General features: G+C 47.0%; 1 long non-coding RNA gene across 1 annotated transcript; it reads right to left on the bottom strand.

Moving 5' to 3' along the window:
• Positions 1-1,639: 1,639 nt before the first annotated feature.
• Positions 1,640-6,468, bottom strand: LOC144584502 (uncharacterized). The gene is made up of 4 exons (XR_013538793.1): positions 6,077-6,468; positions 5,393-5,490; positions 3,836-3,989; positions 1,640-2,587 (listed from the first exon to the last, which is right to left on the bottom strand). It is a non-coding gene; the product is annotated as an uncharacterized LOC144584502 (long non-coding RNA).
• Positions 6,469-6,670: the final 202 nt, after the last annotated feature.

Genomic DNA, 6,670 nt, shown 5'->3' with positions numbered 1-6,670 from the left:
CTTGCGAGACAGATCAGGGATCCTGTTGGTGTACCGCCCACCCTGCTGCAAACCAACAGTCTCCCTGCCTGAGCTGACGGATGTCCTCTCCGACCTGGTGTTGAGGACTCCCAGGCTGTTTGTGCTGGGGGACCTCAACATCCATGCCGAGGCTGCCTTGACTGGGGCGGCTCAGGACTTCATGGCCGCCATGACAACCATGGGGCTGTCTCAATGTGTTATCGGCCCGACGCATGAGAAGGGCCACACCTTGGACCTGGTTTTCTCAACGGGACTGGAAGATGGTGGTTTGGATGTGGAGGGGCTGGTTGTGACCCCATTGTCATGGTCAGACCACTTCCTTGTCAAGTTTAGTCTATTAGCTTTTTCTCCCCTCTGCAAGGGTGGGGGATCTATTAAGATGATCCGCCCTCAGAGACTAATGGATCCGGATGGTTTCCTGAATGCTCTGGGGGATTATCCGTCTGATATGGTCGGCGTTCCTGTCGAAGCTCAGGTCACCCTATGGAATAGGGAAGATGACCCGGGCGGCTGACACGATTGCGCCTAAGCGCCCTCTCCCTGCATGCAGAGCGCAGACAGCTCCTTGGTGTTATTCTGAACTGCGGGCGATGAAGCGAGAGGGGAGACGGCTGGAGCGCAGGTGGAGGAAATCCCACCGGGAGTCCGATCGAACACGACTTAGAGCCCATTATTGGGCCTATTTCGTGGCAATACGGCTGGCGAAATGGCAATATTTCTCCAGCCTTATTGCTTCCTCAGAATGTTGTCCAGCAGAGCTGTTTTGGGTGGTCTGGGATCTTCTTCAACTGTGAAATCTGGTGGAGGTCCCGGACTGCTCATCAGCTGGCTGTGATGAGTTTGCCATTCATTTTGAGGGGAAAATCGCTCAGATTCGCAGTGGGTTGGACTCTACTGTTACTGCAGAATCAGAGGATGTGTCCAGTGTGCCGTGCTTAGGTCAGATATTAATGGAGTTTCAGTTGTTGAGACCTGACAGTTACACACACACTGGTAACATCCTGCATAGATTACTGCAATGCGCTCTACGTGGGGCTGCCTTTGAAGACGGTCCGGCAACTGCAACTGGTCCAGAATCAAGCTGCGCGGCTGGTGAGTGGTGGGGGCGCTGAGTGGTGGGGGCGCTGAGTGGTAGGGTTGCTGAGTGGTGGGGACGCTAAGGGACATATCGATTTTGTTAAAATTACATTGGCTACCAGTTGCTGCCCGGGCCCAATTCAAAGTGCTTGTTTTGACATATAAAGCCCTAAACGGCTTGGGCCCTGGATACCTGAAGGACCGCCTTCTTCCATATGGAACTACCCGGCAGTCAAGATCTAGCCAGGGGGCCCTTTTGAAAGAGCCGTCCCTCAAGGAGGTAGGCAAAGGGCCTTCTCCGCAGCTGCCCCAAGACCATGGAATGCCATCCCAATTGAGATTTGTCTGGCGTCGACGTTGATGACATTTCCGCGCCAGGTCAAAACCTTCCTGTTCCAGAAGGCTTTTAATTGAAGTAATATCAACTGTGGGTCCTGATGGCAATTTTTAGAGTACATATTTCAATTGTATTTTGAATAATAAATAAAAAAATTAATTAAAAATTGTTTTATCTTTTTATTGCATTTTAATTGTTGTAAGCCACCCAGAGACCTTTGGGTAGAGTGGGCAGCATATAAGTCAAATAAATAAATAAATAAACATGCCCAAGCCAACGTAGACGTCGCTGTTTCAGTAATGTATACATGCTAAAAATTCCAGCTCTTTCGAGGACTACTCTGTTTGGACAATCAACATTTTGGACGGAAAAGTGGGATGATTAACATTACTCACATACCCATGTCAGGAAATAAATTTAAAGGAACCCCAAATTCCTTTTAAATTGCATTTATTTGTATCCATATGCCCAGAAAGGAAGACAAGCAGGTTTGTGTTTGGGGCCTTCTGAGCCACCCATCTTTGAGGTCCAAAACAGGACTATGAGTCTGATGGGAACACTTGAAAAGATCCATGACTTAGCACTGGCCTAGATCCCTTCAGGAAAGTGATCAGGTGGAAAGATCTCCCAAAGATAGATCAACTTTAGGACTTCCACTCTCATAGAAACATTCCCCCCCCCACAAAAGAAAAGAGAAAAGGGAAGATAAAAAAGAAAACAAACCCATCAAGCACTTTAATTTACTGCCTGCATTTTGCCATGTGAAGGATAGTGACTCGTGAGAAGAGCCAAACAAAGACCTGGTTTCCTTCAGGAACAGGAGGGTCTGGTCTGGGAGGATTTCTCAGCCGAAGGAGATGCTGATGAAATATTTGCTGCCTCTTGATAGCCATCCCTGAGACACTTAGAAAATAACTGGGGGAGGATCCATGAGGGGAAAGTTACCACAAGGCGTGTGCTCGCTTGCTGTGCTTTTTCTGTATTTATTAAAAGATTTTAGGTATATACATTCTGTGGGCGGCCAATCCTGTAAGGGCCCCTGGCAGCATTTGGACCATTTGCTGGCTGACCGCTGCATTGTTGATAAGGAGCAGCAGCCTCACCGAAGGGCTCAGAATAGGGAGGGCGAGGAAAGAAGGGCGAGCCTGGTTTCTGTAAAAGAAGATGGAAAGGAGCATCAGCGAGTGTCTGGAAGGGAAAGGAAGGGGTGGGCGCGAGGAAGAGGGGACCCCCCCACACACACCAAGACCTTGCTAGCCCCTCTCCTCCCTTCCACCCAGCAGGCGGTCTGCGACCCATGGTGCTTCTGGACGGATTGTGTGAGAGAAAAGGGGGGAGAAGGAGAGAAGGGGGTCACGGTCTCCTTCCCGGACCCACCTCATCACAGATCAGACACTGTCCCATGTTAGGGATTCCAGGACAGGACAGAGATGTGTGTGTGTGTGTGTGTGTGTGTGTGTGTTTGTGTGTGTTACTGACATTCCCCTAGAGCAGTGGTCCCCAGCCTTGGCCCTCCAGATGTTCTTGGACTACAACTCCCAGAAGCCTTCACCACCACCACCTCTGCCGGCCAGGATTTCTGGGAGTTGAAGTCCAAGAACATCAGGAGACCCAAGGTTGCGCCTAGAGAATGTCACTACTCATGGTCTCCCCAGAATGAGGGAGAACCTCTTGGTAACCAGCTTCTCAGCATCATGGCCCACCCAAGCACAGGGACCGTGACATCAACTGAGGAGAAAAGGTAGACTTCCTGGGACAGGATTTTGTCCCTGCTGCTGTTGGTCCTGCGCCTTCATGACAAGGGAAGCAACTGGAACTTGGCGACATCGGTAACAATGAGTGGGTAAACTTTAGGCACATTTCTGTGCCTATATAAGCAACAAAGCGGAATCCTAGGTCGCTGAAGTATCCCATCCTGATGGATGAGGCGTCCTGTGATCTGAGGTCCCCTGCAGGCCACCATGGAGGGATTTCTATCTTGCAACGGGATGTCAGCGATGGCAATCCATGGGCAGGCCTCTTCCTTCGTTCGGCCAGAGGAGACTGGGATCCAGGGTCTCTCCTCCATCTCCACCCCGAGCCATTTGCCGAAGCTTGGGAAAGGCAGAGCAGCCTATATTGGGGGGCAGAGACAGCTGGAGGAAGGGGATCTGTGGGGAAAATGCAGCTGGGTTCTCCTGTACAAGCAGAGAATTTCTCTGGATCCCAGTGTCTCGCTGGCTTTCTTTTTTAAGTCAACCCTCCCTCAGGCAGAGCTTGGAAAAGTTCGTCTTGTTTCGGAATACAGCTCTCAGAATCTCCCTGCCAGCAGAACCCATGGATTTTGGGAGTCGTAGTCCAAAGATCAACTTTTTCAGGCTTTGCCCTTTTGTATCCTGGAGGTTTTTTTTTTTAACCTACCGGAAACTGTTCCATGGGTATAGCAGCAAATGGGTTTTCTTCCTCGTAATCTGCGGCAGGTAGGTTATCGTCCCAATAGCCAACTCGAGGGGATGGGTTGGTAAAAACATCGTCTGCTGGATTGGCTCTTCTCAGGGGCTGGTGGGCGATGTAGCTGGGATGGTAAAATTCAATACTCTATAGCATTCATGGTGTTGCATACATACATGTCCAGATAAACATTCTAAACACAGATGAACACAAGGGTCTTGAGGACCGGAAGGATATCTCAAGGGGTTGGGCACCTAGCTGCAGGGCCAGAATTTCGGCGTTTGATTCCCGACCAGGCCTTGTGGAAGAAAAGCCAACCTGTGTGGCCTTGGGCAAGCTGCCAGTGCCAGGATGTTCCCTAGAGGAAGGGAAATGTGAAACTCTTCCTTATGCAGTGGTGCCTCGCTTGACAAGGATAATCCGTTCCAGCAAAATCGCTGTAGAGCGAAATCCTCATCAAGCGAAATAAAAAAGCCCATCAAAACACATTGAAAACCATTCAATGCGTTCCAATGGGCGAAATATCTGCTCATCCAGCGAAGATCCTCCATAGGGTGGCCATTTTTGGGTGCCTGTGCAGCGAAAAATGCCTCCTAAAAACAGCGAGAAGCCATTTTGAGCAGCCGGCAGCCATTTTGAAAACCTGGCAATCAGCTGTTTTGATCGTAATGCGAAGAATCGGTTCCCGAAGCAGGGAACTGATCGTTGGGAAGCGAAAAAAGCTCATTAAAACATCATTTTGCGATTGGAATTGTGATTGCAAAAACATCGTCGTGAAGCGGATTCGTCGTCAAGTGGGGTAATCGTTAAGTGGGGCACCACTGTACCTAGAAACCCTGCAAACGTTTTCCAGAAGTCAGAACCAACTTGACAGCATATCATTGAAAACGGATTCTGAGAGACTTCCCAACAGAGCAACCGACCAGCAAAACTGTTCCTCTGACTTAGGTCTCCTGGCCTAACAGCCAAGGAGAGGGAAGGGAAGGTTCGGACTGAGGGAGACGCTGAGTTATCTCAGATCAGAAGTTTTTTTTTTGCTGAACAGCAAAAATTTAGGGCAGGGTAAAAGTAAACCCAGGTATTTTCCAGGAGGCTGGAAGGGAGCTGGGTTCAGATTCAGCTGGCCCTTAGCCCTCTTAGCCAGCGAGAATTGGGTTCTAATGTGGATAAACCTCCGGACAGGTAGATGTAAACACATAATATCTTGGTCACACATTCATTGTATGGGTTGAATAAAAGCAAGGGGCTGGTTTGAGCCCAGTTTACTCAAAACCATTTTTCCTGGCTGTAACAAGGAGATTCTCTTCCTGACTGCTGTGGTCGAGTTATATATCATCTTCCCTTGGGATGCCTGGCTGGTGCCAACATTGTCACCCACTCATTTGAGGCCCACAACATTTTCAGTTTTTTGGCTCGTTTGCACCAAGCGGCTTACCTTGTTTTAGACGGTTTCCAAAGCAAATCCTCTGACTGCACCCCTACCCTGCGCGCTCCTGATCAACAGGCAGGTTCTAAATAAATAAATACCTAAAGCCTTCGAAACGCGGCAACGCTGGTGGTTTGTATTGCTGGTTTTTCTGAGGGAGTTTGGGAAATTTATAATTTTGTGCAGCTCCTTCATCCGCCTGGATGCAGGAAAACAAAAACAAATGGGAAGAAGAAGCTATTAAAATGTCGCTATTTTACCATTTGAATTTTGTGAAAATGGAAAGAGACGGCACACCGATATAAAAGAAGACAAACAGGAAGACAATGCGTATCTACATCTACATTCTCCTATAAGAAAGTAACGGTGACATCAAAGACCAAACGTTCGTTCTAAAGACTAAACTGACACTTTTGCAAAAAAAATCTATCCACAGCATTCATTTATTTACAGCCTTCGTTCACTGCTTTTCTCCTGACCAAGAGTCCCACAATTACTAGTCTCAGTGAGCAGAAAAGCAGCAAACAAATACGGTAAATAAATCAACAACACGGATACATTTTTTGCAAAATGTATTGAATTGCCTCGGAAATGAGAATTTTTAAACTTACAGAGTTAAAAATCTTTTTAGATGGTTTTTAAACTTGATTTTTAAATATCTTAAAACACATTTAATTGTATTTTAAACATGATATATATACGACGTGATATATAAAATTCCCTTTCCTGAAACAATGCTACTTATATTGCGGGTCAGTCACATCTGGAATGTCCCCTTTGTTTACCTTTCCTCCTTTCGGTTGAGAAACAGGCCTTGCTTTACCAGCAGAATCAGGATCATACCCTCGTCTTTGTCCACGTCCAGAAGGGCTGAAAATGTGTCAGAATTAAAAGTGCATTTAGTTTAATCCTCAGGAGGTGAAGAAGGAGATGATTCCCGGCCTTAGAGAGAGAAGGATTCTTTCTAGGATCATACAACCGGATGGAGTTAGGGAGGCCATCTAGTCTGACCCCGTTTCCTGCAGGGTCTCTGAAGCACAAAAAGTAATATCTCTGATCAAAGGCTATCATTTCCCCTGTCCAAATTAATTGTGCAAGTTTCATAAAATTTTCACAAAATCTCCTGTTTCTCACAAAACCAGCTGTGAGAAATCCCCCTCCAAAAAACAAACAAACAAACAAACAAAACCTTTGGGAATACATGTCCAGAGAATGGAAAAGATACTATTCTAAACAACTCCCACAACTTCTGATTTTGTGTAAGTACTTTAAAAACACACATTAGCCATCACTATTTATTGTTTCAACATTACAGTACTGTATATAGCTTTTACTTGTTTTTTGTTATTGCACAACAGCACTTTGCTGTTGTATAATTT

This window comes from Pogona vitticeps, chromosome 11 (genome assembly GCF_051106095.1).
Source record: "Pogona vitticeps strain Pit_001003342236 chromosome 11, PviZW2.1, whole genome shotgun sequence".
In the NCBI taxonomy this organism is placed as follows: Eukaryota; Metazoa; Chordata; class Lepidosauria; order Squamata; family Agamidae; genus Pogona; species Pogona vitticeps.
This window is presented reverse-complemented; position numbering and strand designations above follow the sequence as displayed.